At 38.2% G+C, this 17,601-nt stretch overlaps 1 pseudogene; it reads right to left on the bottom strand.

Moving 5' to 3' along the window:
- Nucleotides 1-1,062: 1,062 nt before the first annotated feature.
- Nucleotides 1,063-13,909, bottom strand: LOC126585424 (salicylate carboxymethyltransferase-like; annotated as a pseudogene).
- Nucleotides 13,910-17,601: the final 3,692 nt, after the last annotated feature.

Here is a 17,601-nt window from a genome sequence, read left to right on the forward strand (position 1 = left end):
GCTTGAACGTATGTACTTGTGTAAACCCTTCACAATTAATGAGAACTCCTCTACTCCGTGGACGTAGCCAATCTGGGTGAACCACGTACATTTTGTGTTTGCTCTCCTGTCTCTATCCTTTTACATACTTATCCACACTATTGACCAGAGCAATCTAGCGAATGTCACAAACTTAATACTTTCTGTTGTACCAAAGTCCTCACTGATTTTATGCATCAACAATCCTTAAGTCCTTACCTTTTTACATTGGTAATGAATGAGTTAACAGGACATATTCAAGATTTTATTCCTTGGTGTATGCTTTACGCAGACGATATAGGGTTGATAGATGAAACTCAAGAAGGGATGAATGCGAAGCTTAACCTTTGGAGAGAGTGTTGGAATCTAAAGGTCTTCGCCTAAGCCGATCAAAGACAGAATATATGGAATACAAGCGGGATGGATGAAGTAAAAGAGTGCATTCGGCGTGTTATGTGACCGTCGTATGCCACTGAAGCTCAAGGGAAAATTTTATAGGACGGCAATAAGGTTGGCGATGCTGTATGGCATAGAATGTTGGGCGGTGAAGCATTAACACGTACACAAAATGGGTGTAGCAGAGATGAGGATGCTTTGTTGGAGGTGTGGGTTCACGAGAAAGGATAAGATTAGGAATGAGTGGGTTGGACATGTGCAAAGAAGGCCTACTGACGCTCCAGTTCAAAGATGTGACTACGAGATAGAGGTTCAGGGTTGAAGGGGTAGAGGAAGACCTAGGAAAACTTTGGAAGAGACCCTAAGAAAAGACTTAGAGTACTTGGATCTAAAGGAGGATATGACACAGAACCGAGCGCAATGGCGTTCTAGGATTCACATAGCCGACCCCACTTAGTGGGAAAAGGCTTTGTTGTTGTTGTTGTTGTTGTATGCATACAAAGACCGAAGCTCTCTTTCTCTTCAGTTCATCTTCCTCGTTTTACCGAAGCTCTCTTTCTTATAATGAAGTACAAAACATGAAATGCAAAATGATAAAAAGAACAATATAACCTAAATCTCGTTGTCATTTCTTGCATATTCATCTATTCAACGCTTCTTTGTCAAAGAGATAACCAGGTTAATGTACTGGCAATTCTCCATTTCCATGTGATGAAGGACAACTGCTTCGGACCGGCAAAACAAATCATCCATAGCAGCTTCTCCGAATTGTGTTACCATAACAGGCTCTTCCACAGCTCTTATATCAGTGGCAAGTTTAGCCCTTGCCTTTTTACCAACGTCACTGTAAGCATGCTTCATATAAGAGTCCCAATCATTTTTGAAAGCTTCAACGCTTTGCAACCTAAAAGATCCTTCAGCCTCGTTTACATCTTCAACATCCTTTGTTGTTGATGCATAATATGGCAGATTGAATATCTCCAAATTTTCCTTCTCAATCAAACCTTGAAATTCATCAAACTAAATAATGTTTGTAATTAGTAAAGTAATTATTGAAGTCGTTGGGAAATTAGGGTTCCTTAAAGATTAGGGTTTGCTTTAGTCTTTTTTTTTAGTTTTCTTTATATATAGGATGTGTTGTAAAATCGACTGTGGGTGCAGTGGAATAAATGAAACAAGACACAAAATTTACGAGGTTCCTCTACAGTCAGAGTGACTGGAGTACGTCATCGGGGCAGCAGTGGTGCTTTCATTATAATTTGAAATAATAGGAGTACAAAGATAACTCTCTTTATATCTCCCCCTCATCTTCCTCTTCTTCCTCTTCTTTCCTCTCTCTCTCTTCCTTTCTTCCTTTTCCTTCTTTTCTCCCGTGAACCCTTCACATCTATCTATCTCTTTGTTGTGTTTCATAAGGCTTGTTTTTATACAAGTAAATCACATGCTAAATAGTGGAAGGGCAACTTGCCCATTATTTGAGTGGACATCCATTTCTACAACACTCCTCCTTGGATGGCCACAAGTCTTCGATTGACTCGTTAAACTCTTGATCTATTTTGGATGCTACCCCTGATGAGTATCTCCCCCTGATTTCAAATCATTTAGGTTGATCGTTGATTGTTCTGCTTTAGTCTCTTAGTAAGAAGAGTTGCTGAAAGAGTTGCTTTACTTGTTGTTAACTTTCCACAGGCTTTTTCTTGAACTGGGTTGTAGGACTTTCTGTTAGACTAGCATCCAAAGGTCTGAATTTACTCCTTTTATCTGGAGCGGAATTTGATTCAAGAGTAATGAACACTTGATCTTGAATCGGACTTGTGATTTCTTCAAGGACCTTCGAGGCTTGATCTTGAATGAAATTGGACCATGAGGAGCTTCATGTGGCAAGTGATCTTCAATTTTGTCAGGGATGAATCAGCACACGTTTGTTGCGCTTGTCTCCACATGCTTCAATGTATCATTTTCACTTTCCTTACTTGCTCCCCTTGCTTAAGTAGTATTTTCCCTGCTTTTCCCCCATGCATGTGTGGCATCTTCTCCGGCAGTATTTGCCCTCTGATGCCGGAGTGGAGTGCAACCCTTGCATTTAGATGGTTCATCACTTCTTGGTGACTGGAGACCCAGCTCCAACCGTTGAAGATGACTACTCGAGAGCAACACTAGGTAAGCAATCAGGAAAGGTTCCAGGCAGTCGGTTCCTTACCGGGAGTTTGAGTAGAGGTTCCGACATATTGCTTTCTTTATCCTTGTCTTCGCAGACAAGAACAAGGACAAAGGAAAGGACAGGGAGATTGTATGATATGAGATAATCTTGCTCTGGTCCCTGAAGATATGTGATAATCTTGCTCTGGTGTGACATGTTTGAAGAGGTATTCTCGGAGAGGAAGAAAACTGAGTATTTCGAGATGCTATGTTGAAGATGCATTCTCGGAGATGAGGAAGAGTTAGGTATTCTTGCAGTGTTGCGGGTCTGCCTTGTTATGGAGAACAGAGGTCAACATATATAGAGATTTCTCAATAGCAAGTGGTGGTGCTGTGCTTTTACTCTTGTCAATAACTGTGGTGTAAATAGAACAGTAAGATTTACGCGTTTTCAACTTTGTCAGATATCTTTGACAAAGTTGCACGCGATATCTGAAAAAGCTGGGATTACGTCTGAAAAATGCCAACAAACTTTATTCAGGAAAATCTGGCTTTTGAAATTCGGAGAGCGGTGCCTCTTCGATCTTTGAACAAGTGGCTCTGCTGCCTCTTCTTTTATAGAGACATCAATTGTGTTCAAGAGTATGCTCAGAAAGTTGCTGCCTGTAGAAATTTCCTCTATCTTGCACTTCTGAAATTTTATTTGACCTCTGTTTTTCCTTCATCATTTCTGAAAAATGACTTGCCCATCTAACATTTGCTTAGATTTGAGTCTTAGGAATGATACAGACGAGCAACGTCAGGATAATATATGGCGCCCGTCCTTCTTATCTTCTAATGGTCCTCTTACGGTTGGGGACTCTGTGATGAAGAATAACATAACCGCTACTGTGGTAGCTAAGAATCTTCTCACTCCAAGGGATAACAAGATCCTTTCAGAACGGTCTGAAGAGTCGGCCGTTCAAGACTCCTTGGCTCTCAGTGTTCAGTGTGCTGGCTCTGTGTCCAATATGGGCCAACGCCTACTTGCTCAAACTCGCCAAGTTGAATTATTAATGGCAGAGGTGGCAAGTCTTAAACAAGATATCAGAGGGCTCAAGCACGAGAATAGGGTGTTACACGTGCTTGCAAATAGTTACTCTACGAGCATGAAAAGAAAGCTCGACCAACTGCAGGAATCTGAAAGTCGAATTCAAAGTGATCACCAGAGGTTTGTTGCTAGATTCCGAAAGCAACTGATGCCTTCCCCTTCTGGTGTTTTGCTAAGTACTGGGGTGCCACATGATCAATCTCCAGTGCCTCCCCTTTCTGGGGTACTTCCGAGTACTGAGGCTTCACATGAGCAACCTTTGTGAAGGCTTCATCCTGTTTGTTTGTTTTAACTCATGTGTATGTATATATTTGTAATTTCTTGGAGATATTAATAAATAAGCTTTATTTCATTCAATGTATTGTGCCAAATACAATAAAGCATATACTTTACTAAGATGTGGTACTTCTGGACCAAATATTAATTTATCTTTACCCTCACGAAGATAAATGATTATTCTTAGTGTCTTCATCATATGAGTATTCAACTCATAATCTTCAATCCATATGGTTCTTTTAATATCATAAATATCATGGATAAGATTCGTGTTGGTAGATTGTTCGATCTGCAGCTCGAGACAATAATTCCTTCAACACTTTATAATTTTTCTAGACTCTTCAGGAGTCCCAATTTAATATCATCAACTCTTCAAGAGTTCTAATTTAATGTCATTGACTCTTGCAAGAGATTTTAGTATGTTGCAACAATATCATACTGATAGTACTCACTAAGGCAATTTATATCATCCATTGATATTGAGTATATATTTTATGCTTTACCCTTCAGGGGCTTACTTCAAGCAATTTGAATCCTTCAAGGATTTTCTACACTTCATGACACATTTTCCTTTGGAATTTATACAGAGCAATTTGCTCCCATGTATACTTGAGGGATTTACTTATGGAGATATGATGTGGGCGACTCATAACCCTTCGTATATAATTCTCCATTTATATGAACTCGTTTACAAGAGTATAATTTCAGGTTTCAATTAGTAACCTTGTGTCATATTATGTGAGTGTATTACAAATGCCGATATGTAACCTCCTTGGTTCAACATCTTTTGGCTATTTGTATTGTATTCAAATATATATAGGTTCATTTGTCCACGTTCTTACAAAATTGTAATGGAATTGCCTTTCTCCATTTTGGCCAATAATTTTTCTTTTGTCGACGAACAAAAGAACGTGACTCAATATTAACACAGCTCATTGATGAATTTAGTAGCTACTTGTAAAAACCAAAATTACCATTGGTTATCATCAATCCGTGATCCCATATTCTCATGTGCATGCGCATGCATAAAAACTTTTCATTTCTTTGGATATTCATTGCCTCTTCAAGGGTATGACGCTATCTCTTCCAGGATAGTCATAATTTAGAGAATGTGGATCATAACCTCCTCTTGAGCTTTATAGAGCTTGGATTTTAATCTCCACTTCCGGGAGTTGAGTCTTTGGAACCTATACATCTATCATGCTACATGCATGAGACATCAATATTCCCATGTCTGTGGATTGTCCTATCTGGGACGTGTATCCATGCGGCGACTGTCATGCTTCTGGCATGCAACAGTTATGCTTCGGGAATGCAATAGTTCAGTAGTGCCATATTATTTTTCTTTCGAATAACTGAACCTTTTGAGTCTAAAAATCTGCCACGCTTCAGGCGTGCAACAGATAAATCATTTACTGTCTCATTATTTTATCCAACAGAGACATCAATTCTTGTAGACACATTTGCAGTAAGTATATATGATTTCATCACTTTCGTTGCATCATTCAATTATTCATATTTCATTTTCTCATTGATTGATTCGTGAATCAAAATAAAATAAATTCTCTTCGTTCTTCTGGAACGATCCTTTCTCGTCATTCTTCTGGAATGATATTTTCTCATTGTTTTTTTTTTGGAACGATATTTTCTCCCCCTAACAGCGGAAACATTGTCTTATAAAAATGACAGTCCGCAAACCAAGCGGTAAATATATCCCCAGTCAAGGGTTCTAAATATTGAATGATAGATGATGTTCAACATCAATGCCTAATCTACGATGATGCCTCATTTCAGTACGTTGTGGCAGTCTTACAGGCACATAGACAACACAACAAAAAACTCGTGAAAGTATAATGCTTGGCTGGTTCCCAAACACGAGTTGTACTGAGAAGTATTGATGGTTGGTAACATATCTCAATCGAATTAATAATGCATCATGTAAAGTTTACATGTTCCCATGTAGAAAATTGGCAATTTCGTTTTCATGAGCAGAGCGTTGGTAATTGATTTCACCCACTTAATAAATGCTTCTGCTAAACCGTTTTGAGTATGGACATGAGGAACTTCTGGTCCTTGTTTAATAGTCTGTGAACTGAGACTCTTATGTCCTTTATTATAGTTAAGTTGAGGCATTGCGGCACTTTAAACTTACGGTACTCATCAAGGAATTTCATGTCCTGATCTTCAGGATCAAAGGACTTCATGCCTAATCTTTCTGTATGATGGAACTTCGGGTCCAATCATTTTATATGATGAGGATCAAGAAACTGCAGGTTCTGATCTGATCAAGGAACTTTGGGTCTTATATATACTCATTGTAACAAAAGATAAGTACAATAAATAAATTAAAGCAATAGGCGCTAATTCCAGCCATAATGAATAAATTGCATTTAAATAAATAAAGCTTGTGACAAGGGCTTTAATTCAGCACCATTAAAACTTAAAGCAATAGGCGGTAAAACCGTCCATGGTAAATAAATTGCTTTAAAGTAAATAAAGCTTGTGACAAGGGCTTTGATTCAGCACCATTCACATAAATATCAAAGCTTTAAAACAAAGGGTAATAATTCTACCCACTGTAAATAAATTGCTTTAAATAAGTAGAACTTGTGACATGGGCTTTAAACCAACACCATGCACATAAATATGCCAAAACAGAAAATGCAATGACTAAGTCCTCATGTTTTGCTTTTTCATTTTCTTGGTCTGCCACTTCTTTTGTTTCATCCCTTTTATTTTTATTATTATTTCACAGTTCGAAGTCATTTTGGTTACTCAGTAAATAATAGTAACAATAAGTTCCAATTGGTGTTCCTCCTCTGGTGAGTTTCGAAAAAGTCGAAACGGTTCCCATAAGTTTTGGAGTCAAGAGTGTCTGCAACTTATGAGAAGATCAAACCGTTAGATTTAGTTCAAAATTTAGTATGATATGGATAAGAGGATACCAAACAACTTTCGTGAAGAAACAATTTCGATTTGAGTTACCGAAATGGAGTTTTGGTACTCATAAGGTGGCTGCCCAGTTTTCTGCTGAAATTGGAAACTAGTTTGGTATTTCAGACATCTGCGACGATCGCACCGTTAACATTTTCTGAAATTTTGATATGTTGTAGATACTGAGCAGACGAACAACTTACAAGAAGAAAGTATTTCAATCCGAGGTCCGCAAGTTGGAGTTCCGAGGCTATTTACATGGCTGTCAAATTCTCTTACAAATTTTGAGTCTTTTACTCTTTTGCTTCTGCAAAGGATGATATACAGTCATATAACAATATATATAGTTGCTTCAAGAAAATCAATTGTACTGAGATTTGAAGATGAAATGAAATTTTTTTTCTTATCTATGAGATTCCAGCTGAAGAAGGTGAACATGATTTGTGGCGTTGTGCTTTCCACTGACATGAGAGCTTCTCATGCTGATAACGTGTTGTAAAATCGACCGTGGGTGCAGTGGAATAAATGAAATAAGACACAAAATTTACGAGGTTCCTCTACAGTCAGTGTGACTGGAGTACGTACTCGGAGCAGCAGTGGTGCTTTCATTATAATTTGAAATAATAGGAGTACAAAGATAACTCTCTTTATATCTCCCCCTCATCTTCCTCTTCTTCCTCTTCTTTCCTCTCTCTCTCTTCCTTTCTTCCTTTTCCTTCTTTTCTCCCGTGAACCCTTCACATCTATCTATCTCTTTGTTGTGTTTCATAAGGCTTGTTTTTATACAAGTAAATCACATGCTAAATAGTGGAAGGGCAACTTGCCCATTATTTGAGTGGACATCCATTTCTACAACAGGATGTGTTTTGTAACTTAGTAGAATAACGAATTAGTTAAAATGTAGCCCTCAGTTTATAATCGCATTCGCAATTTTATTTATTTGTTTTTCCATTGGTTCCATCTCAATTAGAGATATACTTAAATAAATATCTAATAATAAATGTTGTACTTTTTTTTAACAAATTTATATTGTAAGTACTAATTATTAAGTTTGCGATAGTGGCCATAAATTAATGTGGTTCATATTAAGTTGCTTTTATTTTGTTCCTACCTGGTACGTAGACATTTAGGATTGATAATCTGGACCACATATTACATCGAAAACCATATTATTGAGTTTGAGTCCGACAACTTCCCAAATGCAAAGTGGGTCATGGCTCTTTATGCTGCCCATTGTTGTGAGGGCCATACTTTATCCGGGGACCAGCTCTTCTGCTCGTGACCTCAAAAACACTGTGAAGTCCTTTTTGAATTGCTCAAAATACAGCTTATACACAGCATATGGGCTTGTTTTCGCTATACATATGTTCTTCTTGTTTAGTCCCTCTCCTTCCTTGGTCATCAAACCTTTTGGAGCCTACACAGTACGTTTTATCATACTAAATACCATGATTAATTAAACCACCTCGAAAAATATTAGTAAGTGTATGAGGGGTTAAAAAAAAAAAAAAACAATTCACACCTCAGAGATCCACATAAGGGCATAATTAGAGAGAACAAAGTAGAGAGAATTGTTTGGAAAAAGCCTGCCATAGAAAGAACCAGGAATTGCAGTAATGAAACATGGCCCCAACTTCTGTTCTTTCTCAAGTTTCTTGTAGAACCCTGGCAATGACCTGAACACTGTTAGAATTAAGGAATATGACCTTGTTTCTCAGAAAGTGAATCAAGAAGAAAATGAAAGATTTCTCCAACCACAGATGAATGCAGAAAGAATGTTCAAACCAGAACTAACAAAGCTTTTCTTCATTCACACTCTGCACACAAGACATGTGCAAAGATATATCCGTAGAGAAGAGAGTCCACAATTCAATCTCTACCCTTCATGTAATCTACCCTATAAGATAGATACAAGTGGCAATATACACTACTAAAAACTAAGATTACATCTCAGCTGTCCAATTGGTCTATAATCCAATGGCTCACATTTAAACTTAGAAACATTAAGAAAAACACAGCACACACACTTATATTCCAACACTCCCTTCTAAGTGTTGTGCTGAAATTACTCCAAGCTTCTGTCTCAGAAGTTCAAATCGATCTCTGGCCAAAGCCTTAGTGAAAATGTCTGCAACCTGTTCCTCTGTCTTGCAGTACAGTAAGTCAATTTCTCCATCTTGTAGTGCATCACGAATGAAATGAAATCTCCTGTTTATATGTCTTGTCTTATAATGATGCACAGGATTTTTGGTTATGGCAATAGCGGATGTATTGTCACGTAAGATTGTAGTTGGCTCAACCTGTTCTTCACCAAAATCCGAGAGAACAAATCTCAACCAAATTGCTTGTGCTGTGGCCTCTGCTGCACTAACATATTCAGCTTCTGCAGTAGATAATGCAACACTACTCTGCTTGACTGATGCCCACGAAAACACTCCTGAACCAAGATTAAATGCATACCCAGATGTGCTCTTCATGTCATCCTCACTACCTGACCAATCACTGTCACAGTAGCCAATAAGCATTGCTTCATTTCCCTTCTCATATGCTATACCATAATCAAGTGTGCCTTGAATGTATCTCAGCACTCTCTTAGTTGTTCCCATATGTTTTCTAGTAGGACCATGCATGAATCTTGCAAACAAACTTGCTGCAAACATGATATCTGGCCTTGTTGCAGTCAAGTATAATAGGCTTCCAACCATCTGCCTATATAGACTCTCATCAGCTTGTTCACTACCATCCATTTTAGACAGTTTATCATTCACAGCCAGAGGAGTAGCAACAGATTTACAATCTTTGAAACCAAACTTGTCTAACAGTGTCTTTGCATATTTCTTCTGATGCAAGAAAATGCAATTATCAGTTTGTATCACACCAAGACCCAAGAAATGATGCAACAATCCAAGATCAATCATTTCATATTGTCTCATCATTGCAGTTTTGAACACCATCAAGAATTCTTTAGAATTCCCAGTGTAGATTATATCATCCACATATAGTGAAACAATAAGTATTCCACCTTTAGTAATCTTCACATATAAAGTTGCTTCACTAGGACTTCTTTGAAAACCTGCCTTAGTGAAATAGGAATTAATTTCTTCATACCAAGCTCTTGGAGCTTGCTTAAGACCATAAAGTGCCTTCTTGAGTCTGTACACCACATCTTCCTTGTTTTTAATCACAAAACCAAGGGGTTGATCAACATAAACCTCTTCCTGCAATACTCCATTTAAAAATGCTGACTTCACATCTAACTGATAAAGTTTCCACCCTTTCTGTGCAGCCAAAGCAACCAAAGTCCTTATTGTATCAAGCCTAGCAACCGGTGCAAAGGTCTCATTGAAGTCTATACCAAGCTTTTGAGAGTAACCCCTTGCAACAAGTCTTGCTTTGTTTTTCTGAACCGAGCCATCAAGATTCAACTTAATTTTATAAATCCATTTGACACCAATTACTGGTTTATCAGATGGTCTATCAACTAGCTCCCAGGTATTATTCTTTTCTATCATTGCAATTTCACTCTCCATTGCTTTCTGCCATGCTTCATCCTTGAACTCTTCTTCAAATGTTTCAGGTTCAATTATACACAGATTGCATCTTTCATACACTTCTGCAATACTTTTATATTTCAGAGGTGTGTGATCAACATCCTGTGGACCTGAATTAGATCTAACAGGTATTTCTTCACTATCTTCTGGTATTTCAACATCATCTTCAGAGATCTCAGCTTGACTCAACCTTGTTCCTTCAATCTCATTTCCTTTCTCAGTGAGAGAATCAGTATATGGTATTGTAAGATTGCATTCCTTTTGTGCATTCCAGTCCCAACAAGCTTCCTCATTGAACACCACATCTCTGGAAATAATGACTTTTCGAGAGTCAATATTGTAAAGCTTGTAGCCTTTCTCACAACTTCCATATCCCAGAAACACACATTTTGTACTAGTCAAATCAAGCTTTTGTCTCTGCTGTTCTGGAATATGTGCATAGCACAGAGAACCAAACACTTTTAGATGTTTGATTCCTGGCTTTCTTCCACTATAAGCTTCAAATGGAGTTTTCTTGTCTAATGCCTTAGTTGGACACCTATTTAGAACATACACTGCAATGTTGACTGCCTCAGCCCAAAACTCCAGTGGTATATTCTTTTCAAACATCATACATCTAGCCATCTCCACAATAGTTCTGTTCTTCCTTTCAGCTACGCCATTCTGCTGTGGTGAGTATGCCACAGTGAGTTGCCTTTCCATTCCCACTTCTTCACAAAATCTATTAAACTCAATAGATGTGTATTCACCCCCTCGATCACTTCTCAGCTTTTTCAACTTATATCCACTTTGCAATTCAACAGTGGCCTTGAACTTCTTAAAAACATTGAATACATCTTATTTGTATCTTAAAAAATAGACCCAACACATCCGAGTACAATCATCTATGAAAGTGAGAAAATACCGATTTCCAGCTTTGGTAATGGTTTGCATTGGTCCACACACATCTGTGTGTACCAACTCCAATGGAACAGTAGCTCTACTTGTTGTCTCCCTTTGAAAAGAATCTCTGCAATGCTTCCCAAGATTGCATCCCTCACACAGATTATTAATGATCTTGATTTCTGGCAATCCAAGTACCATTTATTTCTCCTGTAGTAGCTTCAGACTGTTGACATTCAGATGCCCCATTCTTCTATGCCAGATCAATGTTGACTCATTTACACTTGCTTTTAATGCAAGATGCAAATCTCTTTGAAATTTCAAAGGAAAACTTCTGTTTCCTCTCATTGGCACCTTAGCAACCAAATTTGAAAGAAAGCAATCATCATAAATTTATGCTTTGTTATCTCCAAAAATAAGGAAATACCCGTGCTCCATCATCTGCCCTACACTTAGTAGATTCTCTTTGAGACCTGAGACAAGCATCACTTCATTGATATATCTCCTTCCCATCTTTGTATCCATTACCAAGCTTCCTTTTCCTATAACATCAACCAACTGTCCAGTTCCCATTTCTACCTTGGCAGTTATGCTTCTGTCAATGTCAATCAGTACATCTTCTCTACCAGTCATGTGGTTACTACAACCACTATCCACATACCATACATCTTCAATAGACTTCTTGTCAACCGCATTACTTACATAGAACATAGTAGTTGTAGAAGGAACCTGAGCTGCAAAGTTTAGTTGCTGAACACCTTGAGCATTTTTCTTATTATTACAATCCCTTGCAATGTGACCAATTTTCCCACAACAATGACACTTAGGCTTGCCTTTAAGAAAACACTCTCCATAATGGTACTTATCACAGTGCTTGCAAGGATTTCTTCCCCCTTCTGCAGCTACAATTTGCTTTCCAGATTGGTAAACAGGCTTTTGATTCCAATTTTTGTATTTTGGCTTCCAATTCTTTTGGTATCGATTGCCTTGATTTCCAGAAGAATTGACAGGTTTGGGATTCACACTTAGACTCGCAAATGCTCTCTCAGTCTTGTTCTCATTATGTCTCTCCAACCTCTGTGCAAAACTTTTCAATAAGGCAACTACCTCTTGAACCTCAATCACATCTATATCCCTTGAGTGTTCAATCACAGAGCATATAGAATCATACGCAGAAGGTAAGCTAATTAATAATTTTTGCACAATCCTCTCTCTAGACAACTCTTCTCCATAACTTCTCATTTGATTTATCAGATCGAATAATTTTTGTAAGATAAACAGAAATTGATTCATCATCTCTCATTCTGGTATACTCAAATTCTCTACGAAGACCTTGTAATTTAACACTTCTAACCTGTTTGTCTCCATGAAATTCTTGCATCAGAATATCCCAGGCTCCCTTAGAAGTTTCTTCGTGTGAGATCCGAGGAAAATTTTCATCGGAGACTGCTCCCTGAATCAATCCAAGTGCCTTGGCATCTTTCATGAGCTTCTCCGTGAGAGATGCAACTTCGCTCGATCCCTCTTTCTCCTTCTTCTTCAGATCTGAGTCAGCTCCCTTCGAATCTGAGCTCTCGATTCATTTTTCAACAAATTCCCATAGTCCATAAGACTTAAAAATGGTCTTCATCCTTATGCTTCAGAATTCATAATTCTCGCCGGTTAAGATCGGTGCTCTCAGCTCACCTCCTCCAGATCCTGCCATATTAGACACAGATCTCGTAACTTCACAGATTCAATCTCCCAGTATTAAACGATTGAACCTGGCTCTGAGGCCATGTTAGAATTAAGGAATATGACCTTGTTTCTCAGAAAGTGAATCAAGAAGAAAATGAAAGATTTCTCCAACCACAGATGAATGCAGAAAGAATGTTCAAACCAGAACTAACAAAGCTTTTCTTCATTCACACTCTGCACACAAGACATGTGCAAAGATATATCCGTAGAGAAGAGAGTCCACAATTCAATCTCTACCCTTCATGTAATCTACCCTATAAGATAGATACAAGTGGCAATATACACTACTAAAAACTAAGATTACATCTCAGCTGTCCAATTGGTCTATAATCCAATGGCTCACATTTAAACTTAGAAACATTAAGAAAAACACAGCACACACACTTATATTCCAACAAACACAGTGTTGAAATCGTCCCTGGGAAGATCATTCAAGAAGGCTTGCAGTGAAGGAGATGGACGGTTTAGTTTTTGGAAAGTGGCATGGATGTTGTGTGTGATATCTGATACCGCCAAAAGGGTGTTGGGTCCAGAAGAGCATCCCAAGTCTGCTATTTTTAAACAGTAAGAGAAGAGTGTGCTGCAAAGCTGCTCTATGCTTGCCTTAACTATGGGCTTCACCATCGAAATCATAGCTCTCTGAAATAAATTTAGACAGCTGAATATTATTAAAATGTTCTTAATTTTATAAGAACAATTAGTTCCCGTGATATTAAAAAAAGCTCATTAAAATCGAATAGGATCAAATAGGAAAGTCTACACAGAGAAACAGATGCTGTCTAACTTGAAGTAGAGAGTTGGTTGCATAGCTTGTCTTCCCAATTCCTCCATTCATGTGAAGCACTTGCTCTACCTCCATTAGTTTGTGTTCTCAAATAATGCTTCTCAACACTCTTAATCCCGGTGCCTATTCTGCTATAAGAGTTGCATATTTATAGCAAAATACTTTCCTCATGCAGCTTACTTGTTATTAGGTATAGAGCAATTTTTTGTATACTTGAAACTCTGTCACGTGATATTATTAGTAGAGTCAAAACGTTTATTTTGTTTATATCATTTTATTTTAGAAGTAAAACATATCAATCATGTCGTCAATAACTCGTCATACACATTATACATAAAATAGTAATACAAGGTGATGATGTTCCCGCTCTTCTTGTAAGTAGTTTTAGTTCATCATGAATATAATATGGTAGTAGACAAATAACTTAAACTTAGTCTTCTGTAAATGTAGTTAAATAGTACGTAGCTATTTTACATACGGCTCCATGCGTCATACACGTGACATCATCTAGAAATCATAGGATAATCAAAATTCGTCTAACAAACACATGTTTGGCATCATTTCAGAATCTGCACCAATCAAGCTTGGTACATGTTGCACATTAAAAGTTGTCGTTCACTCTTGGAAGAATCTAAAAATTTGGAATTGTACGAGGACTTAAATAATTAAAATAGGAAAATGCATGTTAAAATGTACCTATAATGATGTTTAATTGTCAAAAAACAAAAATTATAACAAAATTTTCTTTTGTAATTTTCAAGTTGTTAAAAAAAAACATGTAGACAGATGAAAAATGGGTAAACGGGTAAAAAAAAAAAAGAGGATAAACTGGTTCAAAAACAGGTAAACGGGTAAATGGTTATGGTTAAATGGGTAAACGGTTATGGTTAAATGGGTATACGGTTATGGGTATGGTTAACCGTTTATAAACGGTTATGGGTATGGGTATAACCGTTTATACAATTACCCAACGAGTAAACGGTTATGCAGGTATGAATATAAATGGTTATGGGTAAATAACAGCGGTTACCAGCTCGCCATAACTGTTGCCCATCCTTACTCACAATTTTCAAATACTATTTCAATACTTTATTCTTCTCCATATGGAGGTATCTATAAGATTACAAAGGAGCAATACTAGGAATAAATCAAAATAATCCTTTGTCAACAAGACAAGGAAACCTAGACCAAATCAAATCATATCAAACCTAAGTAAATCATATAAAATCACTAATTAAATCATATCCCTAAAATACTTTCCTTTTTATTTTCCAACGTCCACCATTTATGTTGTTGGTCTTTTGGATAATATTGGTCCAACGTAAGGCAACATGCATGCTGTTCACCCTTGTCTGGGATCTCAATGAAGGGTTAAGTGGCTATATTCCCCCTCAACTTTTGAAGGAATTTTTTTACAGTAGTTCGAAGTATATGATATTTTGAATGTTTTAACCAATAGATTTTTATTTAAAAATACAACAACTAAAATCTAACTATTAAAGTACACCCGGAATATACCATTACCATGTTTAACATTTAGTGCGACGAACAAAAATTGGTCACGCAAAGCGTAATAGCGTCGCACAAACGTATGCGTGACAAAAATTTTGTTGCGCAAAATACCTCACATAAAGATCGTGAAGAAAGACTTTGAATGATGAACAAAAGCGTTGATCGCAGAAAATACGGCGCAACGGTTCCTCATTCGTCGCACCAAATTTTTAGGAACGAATATGTTCGTCGCACAAAATGCCAGGATACAAACCTGGGATGACTAATATTCATCTCTAAAAACTTTGCATGACGACATGTTGTTCTTGCGCGACGAAAGTGAATTATCGCAAAAAAATATGCATGACGAAGCTATTTGTCGCACAAAAAAAATTATATTTTTTGTTCTTGGTTTAATTTTGTATTACAACAACAACAACAACAAAGCCTTTTCCCACTAAGTGGGGTCGGCTATATGAATCCTAGAACGCCATTGCGCTCGGTTTTGTGTCATGTCCTCTGTTAGATCCAAGTACTCAAGTCTTTTCTTAGGGTCTCTTCCAAAGTTTTCCTAGGTCTTCCTCTACCCCTTCGGCCCTGAACCTCTGTCCCGTAGTCACATTTTCGAACCGGAGCGTCAGTAGGCCTTCTTTGCACATGTCCAAACCACCGGAACCGATTTTCTCTCATATTTCCTTCAATTTTGGCTACTCATCCTTTACCTCGGATATCCTCCTTCCCAATCTTATCCTTTCTCGTGTGCCCATACATCCCACGAAGCATCCTCATCTCCGCTACACCCATTTTGTGTACGTGTTGATGCTTCACCGCCCAACATTCTGTGCCATACAACATCGCTGGCCTTATTGCCGTCCTATAAAATTTTCCCTTGAGCTTCAGTGGCCTACGACGGTCACCCAACACGCTGGATACACTCTTACACTTCATCCATCCAGCATTCTATGGTTGAGATCTCCATCTAATTCTCCGTTCTCTTGCAAGATAGATCCTAGGTAGCGAAAACGGTCACTTTTTATGATCTTCGCTAGATTGCTCCGGTCATTAGTGTGGATAAGTATATAAATGGATAGAGATAGGAAAGCAAACATAAGATGTACGTGGTTCACCCAGATTGGCTACGTCCACGGAATAGAGGAGTTCTCATTAATTGTGAAGGGTTTACACAAGTACATAGGTTCAAGCTCTCCTTTAGGGAGTACAAGTGAATGATTTAGTACAAATGACATTAGGAAATATTGTAGGAGAATGATCTCGTAACCACGAAACTTCTAAGTACCAGAGTGTGGTATCGTCTTGACTTTCCTTATCTGTCTCATAGGTAGATGTGGCATCTTCTCTGGAAGTACTCTTCCTCCATCCAGGGGTGGTATCTGTAACTGGTAGAGATGCACAAGGTAATGTATCAATGTCACTTGAAGCTTACTTGTAGTTTCAGGCTTGGTCAAGCGCGATACAAACCATGTAGTAGGAGTCCCCCAAGTCGCCGGGCTAGGGGATCTGCTGAAAGAGGTAACAAACAAGGTAAGCAATCAGAGCTCCGACTGATTGTTCACATTCTCCCTATCTTGCAGGCAGCATGAAGGATAAAGAGAAGAAAAATGAGAAGAGATGATATAGGATACTTTTGCTTTTGAAGAAGTAACTTTCCACAGGCTTATTCTTGAACTGGGCTGGAGGGTTTTCTGGTTTCCTCCAGAGTATAAGGCCGACTGAAGAATTTGAGGGTCAAAACAAGTCCATCAAATCTAGAGTATGTTCGACCCTGCTGATATGGGATACTTTTGCTTTTGACAGAGTAGTGGACGTATCGGCACGTGTGCTGTTACGCTTGTCTCCACATGCTTCCTTGTATCCTTCTCACTTGCCCTATCTGTTCCTCAGGCAGATACGGTATCTTCCCTGGAAGCATAAGATGTTGAAGATGAGTACTCGAGAGCAATGCTAGGTAAGTAATCAGGTAAGGGGTTCCAGGCAGTCAGTTCCTGGCTGGAAGCTTGATTCCAAGTGCTGACTGATTGCTCTCTTTCTCCTTGTCTTGCAGGTAAGAACAAGGCCAAAGGAAAAGACAGGGAAAAAGCATGATATGGGATACTCTTGCTTTTAACCCTGATGATATGAGATATTCTTGCTCTAGTATAGCTTGTTTACAGAGGTATTATCGGGGGGAAAGAAAGTTGAATATTTCGAAAGGCTTCGTTGGGAGTGCCCTCTCAGATAAGAGGAAGGGTTGAGCATTTTTGCAGGTCTGCCTGTTCGTTGGGGATGGAGGTCGACATATATAG

This window comes from Malus sylvestris, chromosome 10 (genome assembly GCF_916048215.2).
Source record: "Malus sylvestris chromosome 10, drMalSylv7.2, whole genome shotgun sequence".
Classification (NCBI taxonomy): domain Eukaryota; kingdom Viridiplantae; phylum Streptophyta; class Magnoliopsida; order Rosales; family Rosaceae; genus Malus; species Malus sylvestris.